This window comes from Lissotriton vulgaris, unplaced genomic scaffold (assembly GCF_964263255.1).
Source record: "Lissotriton vulgaris unplaced genomic scaffold, aLisVul1.2 SCAFFOLD_1677, whole genome shotgun sequence".
Taxonomy (NCBI): Eukaryota; Metazoa; Chordata; class Amphibia; order Caudata; family Salamandridae; genus Lissotriton; species Lissotriton vulgaris.
Genome location: NW_028244593.1, coordinates 116,412 through 141,998, shown reverse-complemented (window position 1 = coordinate 141,998; position 25,587 = coordinate 116,412).

Below are 25,587 nucleotides of genomic sequence, written 5' to 3'. Positions count from 1 at the left end.
ACCGGCAGTGTCCTCTTCGCTAATTACGCCTCTCACAACTCTAGTCTTGTGATAATCCGACCCAACAGTAAAGGTCGGTGGCAACAAGTTCTCAATATAACATGTGCCTGAGAAGTCACGAGGCAGCCATGTATATGTGCGATCGTAACAAACAAGTAAGTACCCTTGGCAGTCAAAAGAACAGGGGAAGAGGCCGACGGCAAAACATACGTTTCGGTACAGGCACTCCTCCCAAGCTGAGCTCGCGGGCTTCGGCCTAGGCCTTTCAGACAGAAATTACCGAGATGGGGTACGATCCAGATTGGAGACGAGCTTTTAAGCTGCCGATCACCCACTGACATGCTATACTCAGCCTCACTCAGATCTCTGTATGCTCGCACCTCTTCCTCTGGGATAAGCGATGCGTCGAAGATATCCCTATCTAAATCGGCAATCGCTCTTGCCAAAGGCTTGTGGTACGGGCCAGGACCATGATCTGCAGTGCGTGGCTCTCGATGGGGGTAAGAATCTAGTGCGCTACGGAACATTGTTTGGAATGCTCGAGCTGAACCCTGGGAACTGTAAGGAAGGACCAAGTACGGAATTCCCCTATCAGTGGTATGTGGCATTAACCCACACACCCAACAGTTGGTAGTGTTCATCACCAACTGATGTTGATGAAGGAGCTGAACGAAGGAATTGTTCATAAATTCCGCACGTCTAACCTGCTCGTGTTGGGGTAAGATATGAAAGGAATGAGGAGAAACAGTGGAAGTAGGTTTAGGTTCAGAAGAAGGGGTAGGTGAAGCAGAAGGCAATAATGACTGTATCGCATAATACACTCCACCCACCAATAACGAGGAAACAGTTAGGAACAGAAGGAACACCTGAAACATAAAGCATTTAGTACGTACAATCCTATGCAATTCGAATCTTTGTGATTGAGTCTTCTCCAATTCCGACAGCTTTGAGAAAGCCATCCTCTAAAACCGTCCGCAACGTTCTTGACGCACTTCGTTCTGTGTAGCAATAGTCAATCCCCAGGAGTTCCTTGGAATCGACGGCCTCTAACCTAGTGTCAGGACCTACTAAACAGAAGGAAGTACCCACACGGCCCTACGGTCAACCCGGATGTAAGGTTCTTTCAATCAAACAATATATACAAAATCTCCTAGCTGTGGAAACAAACGCACATATACGGAAAAGAACTCGGAATTCATACAAAAATCACAGTTGTTCAAAAATGTTCAGAGTGATAATGGGGGTAACGTGAATTTCAAGGGAAAAAGCAAAAATAATCTTTATTAGTCTCTAGTATTGGAACGGAGAAAATATCTGCTTCTTCCAGGACGAGTCTGCTCTTCAAACAATTGGTCGGATGATGGAACAGAGTCCTGTCGGTCAGACAATAGTTCTGTGGTAAATATTTAATTTACTATCATAATTTCTATGCAGGTAAGTACTTAATCAATAATAACTCAATCGGAAAGAAGGAGGCAGAGTCCGTGGTGTTAGAGTTCTTAGGGGTTTTATTCCTTAAAAAGGAATCGTCACAGCTTAGCTATCATGTTCCCGCAACCACACAGGGTTCAGGAAGGGATAGAAGAGTGCGCACCACATTTTATTGACAGTACATAGCTTATATACTTAATTCATTGTCATAGAAAAACATGTGGTAGGCGTAACAGCTGAGAGAAGACAAGATAACAGTATCCACGTGTTAGCAATACGTAATCAGAAGGCGTGAACTTAGGCGTGAACTAGAGGTGTGTGCTAGAAACGTCACCAGATAGGTGTCACAGAAGGGGTGGCACTAACAGAAATGTTGCAATGTCAGCAGAAATCGGAAACTTGGATGCGCGCGCAGCTGCATGACGTGTGATTGACGTGAGACTGGAGGGTGCAGGAAACTTGACATTTACACTGACGGAAAGAGACAGAAGTCTGGCATGTCAGATCAACTTGTACTTCTATCATTTCTGATATCTGATGTTTGGGAACCATACTATCTGGAGGGAAAGGTCTCTGGGGCAGAAGCTAATCTATACTGACTGTGAGTGCGTGTATAAGCGCCTGAGTGTCTGCATGAGAAGCGTGGGGGCATGGGCCTTCCATGGGAGCATGGTAACAGAGGCTATGAATTACTTGCACGGAGACAGGTTGGCCCTTTGCTCTACAGATGAGGGAGATGTTTACTGAAGCTAGCAGGCAGGAATGTATTTTCGAGGAGCGGAACAGATAACTCGAAGGTTATAGTCAGTCTTGGCAGGCAGCAGGCTGAGCTGAGCACGGTGGGCCGCGCTAGAAGTAAGTCAGAGTTCACGGGTACAGAGGCAGCCGGGGCTGAGGATTTTAGAGTCAGAAGCCAGAAAAATGGCTCGATGGCAGAAATTCAGGGCCTACTTTACCAGAGCTGGAAAACGTGTAAGGTACACTACAAAAAGACGTTGGCATAGCATACTTAGGAACGGACTATTCAACCCATTCAGGGTGGGTCTGAAAGAGGACAGGTTGACGTTGGACGCAAATGTATTTGCGTCTTCGTAGCTGACACAGGAGGGAAGTTACATGCACTTTAAGCTGGTACATGGAGTCGGTGGGGTACACGCTAGGGAACACAATCTTGACCATAAAATTTATATTTCCTCATTCCCTCCTTGTTCCCTACGGACCCTTCATGATATATCGATCCTCATGAATCGATCAGTTTGTTCTTGTAACATCATTTGCTCTTCTTTCTTTCTTTCACGTTTTGAGAGTAAACTGGAATGTTCAATGCATGATGTGGCACACAGTCCACAAATCGCTGGCCCACACTGTAGGCACAGGCAGCAACTGAATACTAGGACTAGGCCAATGCCTAGGAAGGATAGGATCTTCCATCCCCAAGCGGTTAACGTTGTCCAGAACCAACCGGACCAAGTCCAGGTGCCTGGATTCTGATGTATCAGATTTGCAATTTTATGAAGACGTGTAATAGCTTGATATACAGATGGTGCGTTTTGGGGAATGAAAATACAGCAACTTGACCCGATGACCTTACAGGCTCCACCTCTATCTGCCAAGATGACGTCAATAACAAGACGATTCTGAAGAACAACAACCCGCATGGCGGACTGCTCTTCTGTTAGATTACCTAAGGCGGAGGCAGTTTCATTCACTACTGCTTCAAGGGTTCTAGTTAATCTGCGTATCAGTTTACTATTTTGGACGGGACCTAAAAAGAAAAAGAATCCTTTATTAAAATCGGTGTATTGTTCCCATGCTGTTTCTGTATAGTCGACAAGTGAGATATCTCTTCTGAGTCTATTCTTTGCTAGATTTGTATTTCTGTGATAGTCAGGAGGAGCTAGAAAAACAGGTGGCAGAAGGAATGCAATGTAACAGGTACCATCCCAATCTGGAGGTAAGCGTATGTATGCGGTATGACCACAAACAAAATAGGAATGACGGGTAGCTCTAAAAGAAGACTTGCCTTGATCACTGAATTCGACCACAATGGTACATTTACTATGGCCTAAGTGTACTGAACCTTTCTTGCTGACACATAATTCACCAGTGACTGGTAGTACCGACATAGCGGGCAGGACTGGAGCAGGTTCGGATTCAACTGTAAGGATCATAAGGTTAATTGTGTAATTACCTAGTCCATAAACTTCGTTTTCTAGATCAGTTCCTATTCTAATGGGGAGTCCCTTCTTGTCAGGATAACAGGCATTAAGCAGAACTAAGTTCAAGTTTCCCCAAACCCAGCTCCCTTTGAAAACAGCAATATCAGGATCTACGGAATTTATTATTCTAAACCAGGCACCACAGGAGCCATTGTGAGTGAACGGGTACGGAAAGAGGGGCAGAGCTCCCTTGTATTTCTGGTAGGGAGGGAGTCGGCCACATATCCAGCAGTTTGTAGCATTGTTAGTCTGATGGGAATGATGTAACATACTAATGAATGTGTTGTTGCGCAGCGCAAGTCTGTAAGAAAGTTCATGTGGAGGTAGCTTACTAAAAGAATGTTCAGCAGAAACATTATAAGCAGATTGTTCACGCTTGAAAATAGGGTAATAGATGGGGAGCAATATGCTCGCAATGATTATCAGAACACTTAGAAAAAACATAATTAATAATGTCACCATACAGTGACTACGTAGTGATTTGCAATATGTACGTTTCTTTAATTGTCTTTCTCTCTCTCTATCTCGATCTAGGGGATACATGTCAGAAACTATTTAACCGATTCACCTAGGGGAGGACTTAAACAATTAAACTGTCTGACTTGCTAGATCGGAGCTTCATACGGTACTCCTCTTGGGGAGTTTTCTCTCGTTCGGAAGTTTTAAAGTCACTAGTTTTGATACAGTCTTTGGTGGGGGTGGACGAGCCTGGATCTGGTTTCAGTTCATTGTATTTCTTGATATGGCTCGTGTGGACCCACCCCTTTCTGCCTTCCAGTTTCACTGCGGTCCTCGTTGTAAGAAGGACGGTCTTTGGCTCCTTCCAGCGGGGCTCCAGCGGACTCTTTCTGTCGAAGTTCCGTACTAATACTGTGTCACCAGGACGGACATCATGCGGCTTTACATCAGTGTTGTCGGGGAAAGCTGCGGCAACCTGTGAACGACATGATTGGAGTGCAGACATCAAGGAGGCAAGATAATCTGTCAACATATTACAATCTACATCAGTGATCTTTTTCGGAATGGGCGTCCCCCACATATTCGGTGGTCTACCAAAGACCACTTCGTACGGGGATAGTCCTGATCTTGAATGGGCAACCATCCTCATGTAGAACAGTGCCACGGGCAGGGCGACTATCCAGTCGACCCCTTTCTCTTTACATATTTTTGCAAGGCGTGTCTTTAATGTCTGGTTATGCCTCTCTACAAGGCCTGCGGCTTCGGGATGTCGGACACAATGGAATCTCCACTGGTATCCTAGCAATAGGGAAACCTGCTTCATTAATTCAGATGAGAATGGCTGACCGTTATCTGAGTATACGACACGGGGCAAGCCGTACCGTGGGAAAAATTCACGAACCAGCTGCCTGGCAGTGGTCGGAGCAGTATAATCTGGGACGGGGTATGCTTCGGTCCAACGGGACAGTGCACAAACAATTACAAGGACATATTTGAATCCTCGACAACGGTCCATCTGGATATAATCCATCTGGAGGACTTCAAAAGGGTGATCGGGAGGATGAAATCCACCTTGCTCTACGGGGACGCTTTTACCTGGATTGAACTGACAACAGATCATGCAAGTACGCACTTTCTGTTTTGCTGCTGCTCGTAAGTGTTTATTGCTCCAAAGATTTTGTAAACTGTCTAGCATTGCTTTTTCTCCTAGGTGGGCTGGACTATGTGCTGTATTAACCATGACTTGAACCATAGAGTCAGGGAGAAACCATGTAGATTTTCCCTTCGTCATCCAACCTTGTTCTGTTTGAATCCCTCCTAGTTCAGTCCATTTCTTTATTTCATCTGGAGTAGCATGTGCCTGAATATCGATTACATCTAGTGTGGGATCCCTGACTGTCATACAATTTGTCGGTCCTATTGTCTTTGTCATGTCAGTTGTCTGAGTGTGAGTCAGTGCTGTATGTTTTGCTGTCTGGTCTGCCAGGTCGTTACCCTGGGAAACAGAATCTGTAACTTTAGTATGTGCTTTACACTTCATGACGGATATGCCTGAAGGCAGATGTATTGCTTCTAACAGTGCTTGAATGAGGGGACCATGTTGGATCTTGGCACCATGAGAGGTCAGAAAACCTCGTTCTTGCCATAACATGCCGAAGTCGTGTACAACTCCGAACGCATAACGGGAATCAGTGTATATGTTGACATTTCTGTTCTTGGCTAGAATACAGGCTCGGGTTAGAGCAATAAGCTCTGCTGCTTGAGCGGACAGTGTGTCAATACGATGTGTTTCTTTTACTTCGGTTTCAGTGGTCACTGCATACGCGGCCACTAATTCTCCTGTACTTGTTCTCATACATGAACCATCCACATAAAGTGTCAGGTCTGGATTTGTCAGTGGAACATCTGTTAAGTCTCGTCGAGGCTTTGTAACTGCATTAATGATTTCTATACAATCATGCGGGGCTGGATCTGTCATAATTGTAGGTAACAGTGTTGCGGGGTTCAGGATGCTGCAACGTCGGATTTCTATGTGAGGCTGGAATAGCGTCAATTCATAACCTGTCAGTCGTGCTATAGTCAAGTGTTGAGTCTGGGTTCTGTTTAAAAGAACCTCTACAGAATGTGGAACTTGTACTGTTAACTGATGCCCTAGGACAATTGAATCACTTTGTCTGATTGCTAATGCTGTTGCTGCTACAGACTTTAAGCACGCAGGGAGTGCCTGGGCTACTGAATCCAATGTACTTGAAAAATAAGCGCAAGGCTTATATGAACCTGCTTGATCTTGGGTGAGGACAGACAATGCTGTACCATCACGTTCTGTAACAAAGAGTGTAAACGGCTTGCTGTAACATGGTGTTGCTAAAACTGGTGCTTGGCATAATGCTTTCTTTAGTTCCTCAAAGGCTTGTGTATGTTCCTGAGTCCAAGGGAGGACAATCGAAGTCGCTGCCTCCTGTGTTGTTAACTGGATGAGTGGTTTAGCTAGAAATGCATATTGAGGAATCCATTGTCTGCAGTACGAGGTGAGGCCTATGAAGGCCCGCACTTCCTTTTGTGTCTGGGGTCGTGGCATATTCACAATTAACTGAATGCGATCGGGAGTGAGCTGTCTCCCCACTTTGGACAGCAAGTGACCCAAGTACACAACTTGCTGACCACAGAATTGTAGCTTCGAAGGAGACACCTTGTGTCCCTTGTCGGCCAAGAAATGTAAAACTGTCAGTGATGCTTGTTCACATTCGGGCTCACTTCGTGCGGTGATCAGCAGATCATCGACGTATTGCAGTAAAGCAGTGTTAACTGGCATTTGAATACAATCTAGTTGTCTTTTCAGTGCTTGACTATAGATGCTGGGGCTTTCTGTGAATCCTTGAGGTGCGCGGGAAAATTTGAAACTTCGTCCATTTAAACTGAATCCGAAGAGATATTGGCTCTCTGGATCAATAGGTGCACTAAAGAAGGCGTTCTTGAGGTCAATTACAGTAAAGAACGTTGCCTCTGAATCAATAGCAGTCAATAGAGAAGAGATATCAGGGACCACAGGGTATTGTGGTACAATACATTTATTCAGCTCTCGAAGATCAATCACCAGCCGATATACTGGCGGTGCATTGGGATCAGTACGTTTAAGAATTGGAATGATAGGTGAATTACAGATATTGGAGTCGGTTTCTACGACCACTCCTTGGGCAATGAGCTCTTCAATGATTTTCAGTAAAGCCACTACAGCATCGGGTGGTAACTTGTATTGTCTGATTCGTGGTAGAACTACTCCTGTCTTGAGTGTAACACGGTATGGTGTAATATGCATACAACCTACATCAGTTGGGCCTGTTGCCCACAGGTGATCTGGTACATTTTTCAATCTGACATCGAATTCTCGTACAACATAATGACCCTTGAAATCCCGCAGAAAAAGTCTAACTCCCTCCGGGGAACAGCATATTATAGCTCCTAGAGCTTTCAATGTTTTAATTCCTAACAGATTTTCTGGACATGATTTCGTAAGTAACAAGTCTGTAATACGTGATAATGGACCCACAGCCAGGGGGACTGGTTCTGATACTTCATTTATAATGGGCTGTCCTGAAAAACCAAGGGAAACATTCTGTGAGCCTGAGAGGGGTGCCCCTGGGACTTCGTCATGGCTGATTGTGGTGCGGCTTGCCCCTGTGTCAATTAAAAACTTTCTATCCTTTCCCAATACTTGACTGTGTACATAAGGACCTTCTTGATCTACAGGAATTTCAATGAGAGGCAAGCCCAATCCCCTCTCTAGGCTGTTTCATGTGTATCGCTTATAATCGGGGTAAGCAGATTGGGCATACTGGTACATTTGTTGGGAAACTTGCTGAGTCGCGGCAAGAGGCTGTGGCTGAGATACCGCTACTGTCTGTGCTGTATGGGATGAAGCATGCATAGGCTGTGTGTTCTGTGAGGTCTGTACATTCTGTGGAGTCTGTTGCTGAACCTGATCTTGTCTTGGTGGATGCGGTCTCTCTTTACTTTTACCTGTTGCTATATTGTGTTTCAGAACTGGGCATTCATGTACGTAGTGACCTGGTTGCTTGCAATAATTGCACGTCCCTTTAACAGGACCTGCGGAATGATTTGTCTGATTCGTACCTTTCCTATTTCCGTCGGTATGTACCGACTGGGCTACTAACATTTTCATTTTTGTGTCTTTCATACGTTTCTGTTCCTGATCTTGTTCTTCTCTAATTCTATTCTGATGGTATTGTAACATTTGTAACATCTGTGATGGCGTATTTGCTTGCCATGTACTCTCGACCTTGTATACACGGTTTTTAACTGCTAACAGGGAATTCTCGACTAGCTTTGATACAAAAAGATGCGGGTACGATTCGCTACTTGGTTTAAGACCACTATTAATAATAAAACATTTCTCGAATCTTGAATAAAAATCACTAGTATCTTCATCTGGTTTCTGTTTACATGCTGAGATTGCATCCCAGTCTTCTTTTCTAGTTGTTAGTAATCTTGGCAGAACCTGTACTATTAAACCTGGTAATGCTTTAGTTTTGTCCCCGAGGCCTACCCCTGGGACACGCTTGCTTTCCTCGTCTTCTATTTCTGCCCATGCAATCTTTTTGTCTCCCACCTCCCATTCCTTTTCCTTGAGTTTCTCGTATATGCCCGTAGGCAGCAAAACCTTTAACATTTTCATGATATCTTCATATGTGTAATCCCCCATCAGTAACATGTCCTTAAGCTCTCGGTGGAAACCTGCAGGGTCTTTATCATGGCTCGGTACTAGTTTCTTCATTTCTAACAGTTCTAACTTAGTCAGTGGCGTGTGTACATACACGCGTTTCAAGAGATGATCCGCACCCATAACTGGGTGTACTTCTCGTAAGGGGTTCTGACTTTCAATGCCACTCAGGCATTCCGTACGATACATTTTTCTTTCTGGGGGTGGAGCGGGAGCGTATTCAGAGCTTGCAAAAGTGTCATATCTATGTCGCTGTTCTAGAATTATCTGTATTAACTTGGTACTTAGACCTCTCCATCTGTCCATGAGTAGTGCTTCTAGAGTTTCGTGTAAGGGACCTGGATCGGAATGTTTATTTCTGTATTTCGTGAGGAGGTGCTGCATCATGTATACACCTGCTAATTTCTGTTCGTCTGGGGAGAGGTTCAGGAATGTCTGTGCTACGGTGTCATCATTATACATATCCGCATTTTCAGCCCATAGTATGGCTGACCGGGCTAATTCCTGTTCATCCATTGAATTCAGTATGTGGTACCCTACTCGGTCTCGGAGTCTTTTATCAGTCTCCTGGAACTGGTGTTCAGAAGAATTCGGGTTAGTTAAGGCAGAGAGAAAAACTTTCTTGCTTTCTGGACGGATACCTTTCCTAAGGTAAGTTCCCTTACCTACATACGCTATAGTATCTGTAGTATTTTCTGTTTCTTCGAGTTCTTCCTCCTCCTCGGAGGAGGCCCTTTCATTCTCTTTTTCGTGCATCTCTATCACTGCTTTTCTTATTTTCTTGTACATACTGGCTATGCAAGCCCCCTTATCATGTTTTCCTTCAGATATATTTTGACCCCACTTGTTTAGAGCATCTAACTCGCTCTGATCTGTCCCAGGCCTATCTCTTTCTCTTATTAGGCAATTTATGAAAAAACGTAATATCTGTGCTTGAATGTCAACTTTCTGGCGTTCCATGGCATCCTTAACACTGTCAGGGTCTTTACCAGTCTGAATGAACTGATATATTCTATCTAGGCGCTCCTTCATCCCTGCAAATAACAGCAGGAAATCAGTAGCAGATCTTAACCGGAGTGAGGCCATCATCATTCTGTCATTTTTGCCGGGTACTGGATCATATCTGCAAACTGAAAGTTTTTCTTTGAGTATGTCAAGACGGGGTGACTTGAACGTGAGAGGACTCTGCATATCCCTAAGGTTTACTCTGTGTGTCAATGGTGGGGTGTGAAAACCCCCTGTCGCACCTCCTGAAGCGGAATCTTGAGCATTATCTCTCTGAGGAGTCTGTATCTGAACTTGAATTTGTCCTTTGGTAACGTCAGGTAGACGTGGTTTCGGTAGATCTATTTTAACTGCGGGAAGTGGTGGAGGTGGAGGAATCTGTTGTGGTACTGGCGGAATATGATCTTGGGGCGGGTTACCACCCCCATCCCTGTCGTTAGGCAGGGTGCGGACAGGCAGATTGGTGTAAGCGGGTGCTACATCTTCTAGGTAGGAATTCAGGAATATGTCTTTAGTGGTCCTGTGATTTACTTTAGTTGGCACTAATGGTGGCGGCAGATTTTTCGGTATTTCTGAAATGGCCTCAGGCGAACCCTCGGCTGCGAGATACATACCGTTTACGAGGTTATTTCGTGCACGGTCTACTTGCTCTGTTTTTACTCGGATCCCTTCAGTAACTAATTCGTTTTCTTGAGCTTTATCTGATTCTCTAAGTCTGTCTTCTCTACGTAGTGCTTTTTCAGCACGCTTATGTGATTCCTTACGCCAAAACTCTATGGCGTCTTTCTGAGATTGTCTGGCTTTCTTTTTCCATAGTGCTTCTTCTACCTTCATGATGCACTCAGCATCCCATGTTCCAGTAACTGGCCATCTGTGTCTCTCGTCTAGATGCTTTGTGTAATCGGCCCATAAATCTAGATACAATATGGCATCTAAGCCATGTTTGTGGTACATGAAATTACCTGGAGTGTCCCTAGGGGGAATAGGGATTTCTTCCTCCAGTATCCCTTTCCTAGTTCCTATCTGCTTTAGCTTGTTGAAAAACGGCATCTTGTTTCTACTTAGTACTGAAAGCTCGATCTTACCTACTTAATACTGAATTCAGCTATTTATACAAGAACGCACAATAGTGCACACAAAAAAAAAACAGTCACACTCACACCACAACATTAATCACATAAAAACATTTAAAACATATATCACTACCCCTTTTTACTGGAGTACTGCTAAACAGCACAGATACACTGTCTAAAAACAGTGCAGAAACTTGAAATTACGGATGTACTGCTAAACAGCACAGATACACTGCCTAAAAACAGTGCAGACCGGACTTGTGTACCCAAACCCATCTTGATACGACCCAGCAATGGTACTCACCGGGAAGCACGGAAATCGGAAGGCCTCGGAAAACTCGACTGGACTGGACTCGGCTCAACTTCGGAAAACTTCGGAAAACTTCGGAAAACTTCGGGAAACTGGTGGGCCTCTTGACACCTCGGACCTTGCTTCCTTCGGCTGGGCTCTGGTCGGGATCCTCCGCACTCCTCACCGCCTCGTCTGGGTACTGATCGCAGTCTTCGTCACCTCCGTGGGCCAGAGGGAGATGCAGGAAATCCTGCCGGTACGCGTAGTTTCCGTCAAGCTGATGGCAGGGTACAGAGCTTGCAATGCACCAACCGGCGCGTGAGGTGGGGGAGGGGTCCCTGTTCGGGCGCCAAAATGTGGTAAATATTTAATTTACTATCATAATTTCTATGCAGGTAAGTACTTAATCAATAATAACTCAATCGGAAAGAAGGAGGCAGAGTCCGTGGTGTTAGAGTTCTTAGGGGTTTTATTCCTTAAAAAGGAATCGTCATAGCTTAGCTATCATGTTCCCGCAACCACACAGGGTTCAGGAAGGGATAGAAGAGTGCGCACCACATTTTATTGACAGTACATAGCTTATATACTTAATTCATTGTCATAGAAAAACATGTGGTAGGCGTAACAGCTGAGAGAAGACAAGATAACAGTATCCACGTGTTAGCAATACGTAATCAGAAGGCGTGAACTTAGGCGTGAACTAGAGGTGTGTGCTAGAAACGTCACCAGATAGGTGTCACAGAAGGGGTGGCACTAACAGAAATGTTGCAATGTCAGCAGAAATCGGAAACTTGGATGCGCGCGCAGCTGCATGACGTGTGATTGACGTGAGACTGGAGGGTGCAGGAAACTTGACATTTACACTGACGGAAAGAGACAGAAGTCTGGCATGTCAGATCAACTTGTACTTCTATCATTTCTGATATCTGATGTTTGGGAACCATACTATCTGGAGGGAAAGGTCTCTGGGGCAGAAGCTAATCTATACTGACTGTGAGTGCGTGTATAAGCGCCTGAGTGTCTGCATGAGAAGCGTGGGGGCATGGGCCTTCCATGGGAGCATGGTAACAGAGGCTATGAATTACTTGCACGGAGACAGGTTGGCCCTTTGCTCTACAGATGAGGGAGATGTTTACTGAAGCTAGCAGGCAGGAATGTATTTTCGAGGAGCGGAACAGATAACTCGAAGGTTATAGTCAGTCTTGGCAGGCAGCAGGCTGAGCTGAGCACGGTGGGCCGCGCTAGAAGTAAGTCAGAGTTCACGGGTACAGAGGCAGCCGGGGCTGAGGATTTTAGAGTCAGAAGCCAGAAAAATGGCTCGATGGCAGAAATTCAGGGCCTACTTTACCAGAGCTGGAAAACGTGTAAGGTACACTACAAAAAGACGTTGGCATAGCATACTTAGGAACGGACTATTCAACCCATTCAGGGTGGGTCTGAAAGAGGACAGGTTGACGTTGGACGCAAATGTATTTGCGTCTTCGTAGCTGACACAGGAGGGAAGTTACATGCACTTTAAGCTGGTACATGGAGTCGGTGGGGTACACGCTAGGGAACACAATCTTGACCATAAAATTTATATTTCCTCAGTTCGGATCTTGAATGCTCCAATGACAAAGGTTGAACAGTATTATCCGGCTGAACTGAAGTATCTCCCACAGGCTGAGCGTCACTGAACGGCACAAAGTTCGGCAAAGCCTCGGTTTCAGATGAGGCGATGCCTGTCCTCACCCACGAGTCCGCTGGTAAAGGTATCGGTACCTTTTTGGTGTGGGTGGCGTGCACCCAATGCTTGCGGCCCTCCAAACGAACAGCAGTTCTCGTGGCAAGGAGCACCTGAAAGGGTCCGATGAACCTCGGCTCAAGGTTTCGCTTTCGGCCAAAGTTCCTCGTAACCACCCAGTCTCCGGGTTGGAGTTGGTGGCCTGGACCCTCCGTCTGCGCCGGCAGTGCTTCAAAGACCTGTTGATGAATTAACCTCAGTTTAGCAGTCAGATCATGAAGGTAATCAATCAGCATTGGATATTCAAGATCGGTGAATGCACTGGGTCTAGGAACCCCCCAAATATTTGCAGGACGGCCGAACACAATCTCATATGGGCTGAGCCCTACTCGAGAGTGTACAGTCGCCCTAGTTGACAGAAGAGCCAGAGGCAAAGCGTCAGGCCACGAGAGACCAGTCGTAGCCTGAATCTTTGCGAGTTTTAGTTTGAGAGTACCATTGTACCCCTCAACCAAACCTGCTGACTGGGGATGGTTGGCGCTGTGGAATTTTTGTATAATTCCAAGGCCCTTACACACACTCTTCATCACACTCCCCACAAACTCACTTCCGTTATCAGACCATACAATCTGTGGCATTCCATACCGAGGAAAGTATTCCTTCAGTAGGATTTTCGCTGTAGACAAGGCAGTATTGTCTTTGAGAGGATAAGCTTCAATCCATCGGGAGAATGCGCAAACCACAACTAAAACGTATTTTAGGTTATTGCATCGCTCCATATGGATGAAGTCCAACTGAATTACCTCAAAGGGACATGTAGGAGGAGCAAAGTGGCCAGGGGGTGTAGGAGTTCCCTTGCCAGGATTGTACATCATGCATATCATGCAATTCTTGACCAATCTCTCAGCACACTTAGCGATACCGTCATTCTTCCATACGGGGGACAACAACTTGCAAATACCTTTCGCACTAATATGTGACAAACCGTGTGCCATGGTCACAACAGCTAGCACATATGCATCCGGCAACATCCACCTTTTATTCTCCGACAAATCAATCCAACAGCCATTTGCATCCAACTTTCCCGTACTCTCTTTCCACTTGGTCTTTTCAGTCTCTGTGGCCTCACTCTGAATCGCTTTCACACTTTCAACAGTGTCTTCACACATACCAGTTTCTGCAGGCCACCTTACCGAACTCGTCACATACATTCTAGTTGTAAGGTTTCTCGCAGTCTCCTTAGCAATCTCATCAGCAAACGCATTGCCACAACCAACGTCATCCGTCACCTTACGGTGTGCGCTACATTTAATAATCGCTACCTGCTTGGGCAATGTAAGTGCTTCTAAAAGATCGTTCACAAGCTGTCCGTGCTGAATCTTCGTACCATGCGATGTCATAAAACCTCTCTCTCTCCACAATCGTCCAAAACTATGGGCAACACCAAACGCATACTGACTGTCGGTAAACACATTCACCCGTTTCCCTTTCGACAAAACACACGCTCTGGTTAAGGCAATTAGCTCTGCCACCTGTGCAGAGTTCTGGTTCAATCTTGCAGTTTCCACAACCGTACTGAACGTTACCACAGCATACGCGGTCGTTACATCACCATTCGGCAACTTAAAACACGAACCATCCACATACAAAGTACCATCGGGTTCTTCCAATGGAGTGTTTTTTAGGTCAACACGACCCTTCGTTTCTTCCTCAGTTCGCAAATAACAATCGTGCGGTGGTACCTCGTCTGATTCCATATTTGTTGGCAACAAAGTCGCCGGGTTTAGGACATTGCAGCGCTTTATTTGAATGTGACTTGCCAAAAGCGTCAACTCATAACCAGACAACCTTGCGCTCGTCAAGTGTTGGGTTTTCGTACGATTCAAGAGAGTGTCAACTGCATGCGGAACCATCACCGTAAGCATATTATCCATGACCAATCCTGCAGATTGTCGGATAGACACCGCAGCTGCCGCTGTTGCTCTCAAACAACTCGGCAATGCTCTAGCTACTGGGTCCAAGGTCGAGGAAAAATATGCACATGGACGTTGCTTACCGCCAAATTGTTGCGTCAGAACACTCAACGCGCAACCTTCCCTCTCGTGAACGTATAGTGTAAACGGCTTAGTGTAGTCAGGAGTACCTAACACAGGGGCCGAACACAACGCATCACGCAGTTCAGAAAAACTTTTCTGACACTCTTCCGTCCATGGCAAAGGAGTTGGAACATCCTTGCATGTAAGAGCTACCAATGGTTTCGCTAGCAATGAAAAATTTGGAATCCATTGCCTGCAGTATGACGTGATACCTAAAAAGGCACGCACATCTCTTTGAGTTGTTGGCACAGTCATTCGAGCAATCGCTGCAATTCTCTCTGGGGTCAATCTTCTTCCCTCCTTTGACAATAAGTGACCTGGATAGGTTACTTCTTGGCAACAATATTGCAGTTTAGAAGGTGACACCTTGTGATGTAAGTCACAGAGATGTTGCAACAAAGACACCGTAGCAGTTTTGCAAATTTCTCGTGTATCTGCAGCCACCAACAAGTCATCGACATATTGGATCAAGGCCGCACCAGCCGGTAACACAAACGTGTCAAGTTGGCTCTTCAGGGCTTGGCTATAAATCGATGGACTCTCACAATAGCCCTGAGGAGCGCGTTTAAACCTAAAGCTGCGGCCACCTAAAGAGAAACCGAATAAGTCCCTGCTCTCCTCAGCAATCGGAATGCTAAAGAAAGCATTCTTCAGATCGATCACTGAGAACCAGGACGCAGATGCTGGAATCAGAGTCAGTAAAGCCGTAATGTTCGGCACCACAGGGAACTGAGGAACCACAATTTTGTTCACCTCCCGTAAATCAATGACAAAACGATAAACAGGAGGCTTAGATAGATCAGTGCGTTTCAAAATGGGTAGCACAGGGCTATTACACACGTTTCCCCGAGTCTCCTCGATAACATCTTTCTCGATCAAATCATAGATGATCGCTAACAACGCTCGCTCACCATCGAGGGAGATACGATACTGGGGAATACGTGGTAATCGCACATTCGATTTCAGTTGAACAACATAAGGGGAGATGTCAAGCAGGCCCACGTCATTGGGACCTGTTGCCCACAAAGATGCAGGAAGAGAACTCAATTCCGGTGGGAGCTTATCGATGGACAAGTACATAGGAGAGATTACTCTCTCACCCAGCGTAAGCTTTACTCCCGCAGGAGAACAATACAAAGTCGCATACAGACGTTTCAGCAAATCCAGGCCCAAAAGATTTTCACCACAACCGGTGGTCAAAATCAAAGGAGCTTTCAGCTCACGTGGCCCAATTGTAAGGGGCAAAGGGCGAGAAACCGGATTGCTAACAGGGGCGCCGGAGAATCCAACGGAAACATTTGTTAAGCCAGACAAAGGTTCGCCAGGGAGTTTCGAATGGATGATGGAACTTTTCGCTGCACCAGTGTCCAACAGAAAAGGCTCAACTACGCCCGAGGTGGCAACTGCGACGTAAGGCCCTCTCTGATCAACCGGAACTGATACTACTCCCTCTCCTTGTCTATGGCTGTCCTAGTAATTACCGTCGTCAGTACTCTGATCGACGTAATAATCGTCCACATTGTACTGTGCAGATCTACCTGATGATGACCCACGCTGATCAAAACAATTATTAGAATCAGAGGAATTATTAGAACTATCATTTTGATTCTGAGTAACACCACGACCTCTACCTCGTGAAGCCTGTTGAGGACCACTACGACCTCCTCTAGAAGAATTACCATTATTCCGATCGCGCAAAACCGGACAATCAAATTTCAAATGACCCTCACCTCTACAATAGGCACACTGATTGTACCCAAGCATAGATCTCTGCGAAGAAAAATCATCTCGAGACTGTGACCTAGCGGGCTGTGACTGCGATCTATTCCGCTGCTGAGAATCATTCTGATTCGAGCGCGGAGGATATGCTTGTTGCAGCAAAACTTTTGTTTTGAGCTCTTTCGTCTTTTTGTCTGCACAATCTTTTTCTTCTTTCTCTCTATTTTCATAATATTGGGCCGTGGCCAATATCTGAGCAGCGGTCGAAACTGCCCATGCACTTTCTGAATTTTTTAATTTGTTGCTGAGGTCAGGCAACAAATTCGACACAAATTTATCCACAAACAATCTCTGGCCTCCCTCAGTGCCCATATCTTGACCACTATGATCGATGAATGCCTCCTCAAATCTCGTAAAGAAATCGGAGACACTCTCGTCTTTCTTTTGCTTGCAAGCAGACAATTTGTCCCAGTTAACTTTCATAGCTGGCATAAGCGTTTTCATAAGGGTAAATATTCTTTGGGGAAGATCGGCAATAAGCTGTTCGGGCTTAGCCCCACCAACTTGTAGTCCATCAGCGGCCACAAGAGCAGGCCAATCACCGCCTAACTCGGCTGCATGATTTTCCTGACGAATTTTCGCCCAAATCGGTTGCGGTACGACATTGCCGAACAACATATCGATGTCTGCAAGATTCATTATCGTAGCATCCACTAACTGAGACAATTCTTTATAGTACCCTGCTGGGTTTTTGCGAGGATCAGGCAAAGATTGCTTAACCTGCAAAACTTCCGATCGCTTCCATTGAAGGTGTATCCACACCCTCTGGAAGTGTGGCGGAATAGCAGGATTAGCAGTCGCATCACCTGGCCTCCACACTGGTGGAACTTCCCGCATGGGATACTGACCAGGCGTTGACATCCATTCTTCATGTTCGTCCTTAAACAGTGCACGAGGCATTACAGTGGGACGAAAAGATAGTAGCTGCTCGACAGCACGTCGAACATTGCTACCCACGAGTATACCACTCGAAAACTGAAGCTGAAGTTCAGTCAGAGCAGCCAGTACATCATCTGCCGCGTCAACTGATATCTCATCGCGTAAGAGTTTGCACATTTCTTCAAACACAAATCTTTGTGTCGGCTCATTGAATTGAGAGAAAGTGTCAACAACTATACGTGGAGGATTCTTAAGGGGATATCTAATCCAATTTTTCGCCATTTTATATAGCGTGTCACGTTCCCTACCACCAGGAAGCTGACTTCGTCTTTGGGGAGCATCAGAATCAGCAGACCCAAGAATCGGTCCAAGAGGAGAGTAGAAGTTGGCAACAATGTTAGGAATACGTCGCCGAACAGACGGGGAAGAAGAGAGAAGTAAAGGGGTAACAACAGAAGGACCAAAAACAGGAGGAGCAGTAGGAGTAGCCACAAGAGTGGAAGTAGCGGGAGCAGTAGCTTGAGAAGGTATAGACGGTGGAGCAGTAGGAGCAGGAGCAGGTAGAGGAACAGGAGGAACCACAGGAGCTGTGGTATCCTGTGCATATGGAGGTGGCGACTTCAATAGATAGGACAACAAAGGGTCCTCTACTGCTTCCTCTCCCTTCTTATCCGTACCCGTCGGCAAAGCGGGGTAACATTTATCCACTGTCATACGTTGTAATCTATCAAAAATGTCCTTTTCCTTCTCTTCTTTGTCTTGCTGAAACTGCTCTGCATTTCTCATTGTTGTAACGATACCTTCTCTCTTATTACGTTTAAGCTGCTTGATTTCTTTCTGCTTGGCTTCCTTACGCCATAACCGAAAGGAATCAAACATGGCCGGCCTTGCTTTTCTTTGGAACAATTTAGCTTCAAGATTATCTAAAATCGGGGTCTCAAAACTACCATGAGGTGGCCAACTAAGGACACCGTCATCTTTAGTGTAACAAACCCAACAATCATTGAAAGTGATAGGACCCACACCATGTCGACTATATAATTCGTAAATTGGAGTTCCAACCGGAGGTATCGGACACGAGTCCTCCAATCGGGAATCCGCCCCACAACTTCTAAAGCAACTGAACAAAGTACTACGGCCAGGCATCGTGCACACTAACCGAGTTTCACAAACGTCAAGGGTTATTGGATTACAATGTCCCTGCAAAAGTGCAAAAACCCTCGGTTTTTGGCGACTGCAGACGTCAAATAGAACAACTAAGAGCAAAATACAAAGAACCACAAATATAATGGAACCATGCAACAACTAAGCACCCACAAGAACTAAGGATTTTGGGAGCGACCCACAAATACTTAACTCAAAGAACAATGGCGTCACCAGGAAGGCCCGTCAATCGTCTCGCTGTACCAAGGTCTACGCCAGGCGCCAAAACAGGTCTACAGTCAGGGCAGCAGTCCGTCGCAGCCGTCAGGAGGCGGGGATCTTCGCGGGAAAAGTCTTCGGGCCACTTGTTTCGACAACAGGATCGATGAAGCGGGGTGCACCTTCCCTTGGAGATTTCACACGAAGTTCCTCACGATCGTCGGGCTTTGGACCGGTACCACTGATCGAGCCCCACGTTGGGCGCCAACTGAAGGACTGGGTTTTTCTAAGACCCAGCGGTGCCAGGGATAACACCTGAAACCTTCGTGGGTTACCTGTTCCGGCGTACAAATGACAGAGACACGGGACACTTCCTTCGACGTCAAAGATTCGAGGTTTATTTACTGCAGGGAATACAGAAGTCACGAGAAGTACATAACATGTATGTTCACGGAGACTGCTTCGAATCGTATCTGTGGATCGCTCCTTTTATACAGTTTTTCGTCATAAGATAACATGGCAAACAAAAGGTTACAACCCGGTTCCCACAGTAAATTTCATAGGGGGTCGCTTTCATGTATTCAGGGCCCGGAACATAATCACAGTAGCATTTGTCGGTTCCCAACTGTAAAAGTACATCTTCCCACCATTAGTGCATTCCGTTCAGCTGTAAACGAATCAAGGAAGAGTCAGAAACTGGTGCAGAGGAAGACGAAGATAGCGAACAGATCGAAGAGAGTGTAAAAGGGGTGGTATCAGGAAACACGATTGCAGGGATCAAAGGAGACGTGCCTAATGAATGCACAACTGAGACAATAGACCGGCACGGCAAGATGAGCCTCGAGCGGGGCCATCTGCCTTACAGTGTCATCCCCCTCATCATAAAGACACCCTCAAAGGAACACGTGTCTTCCGCAAGAGTTTGGGAATCCCAGGGTCACGAAGCGGACAGTGTCCGTTCGCTGGCTACTTGAGGGCAAGAAACAAAATGGATGCCATATCTAAAATGGAACCCGTGGGTTCAGATGAAGAAACCCACGAAACAAACGAACGGTTTAGGCTAGCACAGCGAAAACGCGTACACCCACTAAACTCGTCATTCGCGGTTCATAGATACCAAACTCGACCATATTCGGGCGAGCCAAAAACACCACTTACAATTGTCACGGAACCTCAGGGTGATGTTGCTTTTATTTTTCGCTCCACTGTCACCACCTAGTCGTAGCACAGGAGTCTCAACGAATGCCGTCATCAGGATTGGTAGCCGCTGGGGACAACACAATGCGTGAGCCGTTATCGGACTTAGCAAAGTATAGATATCCATTGGTACTGCTGATGGAAGTGTAAGACAGATGTCCAACACGCACTCATCTCCGCATAGCATACATCGAAGCACAGGTAAGATGCAGGATTGCCATATCGGTCTGAATGAAAGAAACCAGGTCATGTTTAGATCTCTCAGCCTGGCCAATCCAAGGACTCTAGTTATTCTGTCCCGGTAGCGGATTGCTAGGATCGTTTCTTCCATCCTTGTAGGAGTCATGTCTGAGCTTTGGCTTGCCATATCGGAGCAGGAGGGTCAAAAATAAAATGCCTGCTACAAGTCCCAAAAATAGGGGTATGCCGCCAAAGACTGAATGGACAAAATTAGGAATGATTCCCAGAATTGCTTGAAATGGTGTTAGCAGTCCCGTAAAAATCATCTTAAATATGCCTGGGATGCCTGTGGCACTAGACATGTTAAGGAGTTGGCTAAGCATTTCTGTGAAATGCACGGGGCAATTTGTTGATAAAAGTTCATGAATCTCTGTAGCCGTCCTTGCAACTAGGAGATCATACGTCTCTTTTGATGACGTGATGGGCACTGTTGTCTGTAAAAGCACAGACTTCATTCTGCTTAAAGTATCAATTCGTATAGAAGAGAAATTCAAACGAGGCCAAATGGGAGTCTCAGTGTCTCCAGGGCCGTTTGGAAACAATGCTTGCATACAGCATTTGACCATGGAAGTTACGCTTACGAGATAGGCTTTTCCTGGCAAAAGGCTACAACATCTGTGATCCGTTCTTAGAATGTAACTCCCATTTGCGAGTTGCATAAAGAAAGGCTCTATCTGCGTTGCAGGTGTGACATGCTGGTGGCATGAAAGGTTGTTAGAATTACCTTCACAGGCTCCGTGTAAATTAATACCCTGGCACAAAAGTATACCGCTTAGTGAACGTTTACTGTTTTCACCACTAAGAAATACATTTTTGTTGCTGTCACTATAGCATGTATGTGTGTATGGTAATTTCCATGTTGACTTAATGTATCCTTTACCCAATCGTTCATACTGGCCAGTAGGTATGTATTCAAGGCACTTTTTAAATTGGAAAGTTGTTATCGGAATTGTGATAATCCCGTGTATTATCCATTCAATGACAGGACTTTCTGACATTGTCAAAGGTAATCTCTCAAGTTTTTCGATGCTCAGGATTGTATAGTCTGCTCCTTTCTGTGCAAAGCTGATTTGTTTATCAGTAAGGTTAAAGATGGAAAACAATGATGTTGTGTTGATTAAACGCCAAGACACATAGCCTGAACGAAGATTTGGCAGCGTCCAGCCTAACTGTACAATAGAACGCAATTGTGACTGGCCATGCTGTAACATTAGCAAGTCTTTGTCTATTATATCTATGGCAGATGATACAATATTGTCCAACGAATATATTCTGGAGGACAGAGTCATTAACCCATTGTCCACTACAGAAAGTGATTTTTCCAAATTAATACGATCAATTTCTTGTATTTTTTCAGCTGTTTCAATTTGTGTGACTTTCCAAGCCTCGTTGTATGCAGCATAGATGCTGGCCGCTATGAAGTGGTTTTGACGCTGTTTGCGTGGTCCCATAATAAAATCGCGCAAATCAGCACCATCTTTAAGTAAAGATAAGTGTTGCTTAATTTCAGCCAGTGTGGATGATTCTAGCCATTCAAGGCACAGCTTCCCTACACTGTATGTTGTTACTATCCCTGGATGTTGTCTCTAGGAGTATCTAGGGTCTTGTCTGGACATTTTTAACCCCTGTGTTTTATTCAGGAATCTATCTTGACAGTTGTTTGTGTCAGTAGGCCAGATTAACCACTTTTTCCAATCAGGATGTGTTCTGTTTAAATGTAAAATTTTAGATACGTCTATTTCAATATCTGTAGTTGCATTATCAGGTATTGGCTTTGGAATAGACGGTTTGTTAAGGTCTTTAATCTTAGCTAGGCCAAGACAGGTTGTTTGCTGAATTGTTTCATTTAAAAACATTATTTGCTCTGGGATCATGCAGGCTCGAAATAGTGCTTCTAGGCCTTGCACCTGCCAATCTTTTGTACCCCAGATTGTTATTGTTTCAATGTTATTTTTCCAATAATCAAAACCAAATGTCATCATTTTTTCATAAAATGCTTCTGAATATATCAATTTAGTATTTGTCAGCATTGTTTTCAATCCTGTTTTATCTAACAGTTTATAATAAAACGTTTCTGCATCACTGGTGTTAAACCCTGAGAAGTACTGAAATTTCTCACAGAATGTTTTAGAACTGCTTTTAGGTGGTGTAGCACAATGTTCCCATTGGTTATACTTAAAAACATTTCTAGGCTGTGCAGATTTATGCAAGTAATGATCACCATAGTGTGTGTAGCAGAACATCTGTTCATAACTAGACGAACCTTGTAAATAATCATGATCTGTGAATCTAGCTGACATTACTAAATCAGACATCATATTGTTAATACTTTCAAAGTCCCAATCATCAGAGAATGTACTAGGTTTTACAAAGTCACTTAAGGAAACCTTGAATTGATGAGGATACTTCAGGATTTCGACTGGACCATAGATTTCATGGTCAGTTTTCTCCCATACTACCCCACCGGGTATTGGAATGGCTGTGACATTTACTGTTGACAGTACTCTTTTCTTCACGTGGGATGATCTGTGTTGTTTGAGGACTAAGTTGATGTTCTGACTTGCTGTGTCCATTGTATTGTAATAAACTTTCCTAAAATTAAAACTAAAATTAGGCATAGTAGGATTATAAATACCCCCGAAATAATCCAATGCTCAATTAATGGTGCATCCAGATATACTTCTTTGATTTGTTAAAAGAGTTCTGTTGCATTTTCTTTAAAAGTCTTTTTTGTTTCTGGCATCACTTCGGGGTTGCTTTGATCCTCAGAAAAGTTATCGAAGTTGATGAAGTAGCCAGAGGCAGTTCTGTCAATTGTTGGGATTGTTCTTTCAATTTGTCTTTCGGTGGCACATTCTGATGCCACATCATTGTAGACTGGTGTTTCTTGACGAACTGTTTCAATCTGTGTCTCAAGAGGCACGAGTTCCATGGCATTATTGCATAGCCCCTCTCTGTGCACTGCAGGCTGATCGAATGTGATTAGTCTTTCAGTTTGAACCTCTTGGATTGTTGCAAGTTTGGGTATTCTGTTGTTTCTCGGGAGTCCACTGGGCCTACTGTTGATTATAGGCCACATGCTTGTGGTTTTACCAGGTCGATTGATACAACTCTGTTCTCCTTTTTACCAGCAAGGGGCGGTAGTACTACTGATCTTGTTCCGTTGATTGCTAAGACAGGTACTGCTTTTCTGTAAGAAGGCCCAAATTCCTTCTTCACCGCTATTTTTTCTCTGACTAGATCCCCAATCTTTGGAATCCAGACAGGCCTTGCTGGGGCTGGTGGTGCCTCGTCAGTTGTAGCTGGCTGTTGCTTTAACTTTATGTTGCTTAAGGATTTCCTTGTTTCATTCAAGTCCTGTAAAACAGCCAAATGGTCTTTGATGTCAAAGTCTGTATTCTTATCTTTTACCACTGATACCTGACTATCTAAGTCCTGAATGTGCATTCTAGTTCCGAACAATAGTTCGTATGGGCTGAAACCTTTTAGAGAATTTCTTGGCAAGTTGTTTAGGCTTAACTGGACACTTATTAAATGTTTGACCCATCCAGCACCCGAACCTAATACCTTCGCTGTTATAGATTGCTTAATGTCCCGTTTTTTTCTTTCTACCACACTGTTCCCTTCGGGGTGTGACGGACAAGAATACTGCAAGCCAACGGCCATGCTGGCCATGGCCTCCTTATAGGCTCGAGAGCTGAAAGCAGGACCCTGGTCAGAATGGAACATGGCAATTGCGTATGTGCCGATAAAGACTCGCAGATCTTTTATAACCGTTCTGGCGTCAGCCGAGCGCTGGGGCCACATTTTTTTAAGTGTGTTTTGCCTTCATGATGTACAATGGGACGCGTTTCTCTTGTTTGATTGCGCGGATAGATCGCCTTATGCTTTCTATTAGGGTTTCTGACACTACACTGGCCGGTTCTCCACTGCGATCTCTGTTGCAGTCTTCACAGTTTTTTGCAAAATCATGAATTCCTTCACTCATTTCCGCCACCAGTACTCTGATTGTAATTCAGTCAGAGAGTCCCTGATTGTTTGGTGTCTCAGATGGCTCGGAGGGACGCCTGGAGTATCAACGGCCAGAGGGGTGCTTCAACTACCTGAGCCATAGCCAGGTGAGGTGGAGTTTTCCTCTCCCATACAAATTGCTGGGAGAATGATGTTCATACTTACCCAGGTGATAACTTTTCATTATGAGTTTCACAGTTATGTATTATAAGCAGTAGCATCGCCGGTCCTGAAGAATGCAGTAGATACCACTTGGGTCTGTAAAATCTGCAGAAACATGTCGACCAGTTAAGAATACACTAGTAGCTATTAGTTAAAACTACTAGACTCGCACTACTTTTTTATTGATCTAGAAGCAGTGAGCTGTTTATTAAAGTTTCTTGCCTCCTGTCTATCTAATTTTAATAACACTTTTTTGTTTATTATCACACTTTTTTTCACATGCACTGCTTAACAGTAATTTCCTGTCGCCCCAACTATCTATCTACACATCACTGGGTTGCATTTGAGTCTACCTACAAAAAACAACTATCGTAGACTATCTTCCTTCGTAGTATGGAGGAACCCATATGATGAAAAGGGTGGCACAGGTCGAATACTGATGGGTATTTTCTTCAAACCTGAATGAAGTACCCCTGGTAATCATAGTCTTGTCAGTTCATATCACATTATTTGAGAGCACAATCTGTCAGTTGCAGAGTCAGTCATTCCCCTTTTTCTTCGTCTTGACCCACCGCTATTATTTGTTGTTATTGTCTCAGACCCAACCCCATATGTGCCTCCTGTAATAGGAAACCTCTCCTGTTCATGTTTGGAATTACCCTATCCCCCACTCCAGGGATTCGAGCAAAAGGAACGGAGTTTGCATCAATTACGTATGCATAATTGAGTGGATAGTTCACGGGTAGTGCTGCACAGTCGCCTTTTACAGACGTTTTTACTGCCAGCATAGTTTCCCCGTCTTTGTATTTTTCTGAACGCTTTTTTGTGGCTACGAAATCCGGTTTAGTTGCTTCCGCTGTGGGTGTATTAGCCAATGAATTCCCTGCAACGTGAACTCCATCATGTTGATGACTCAGAGTG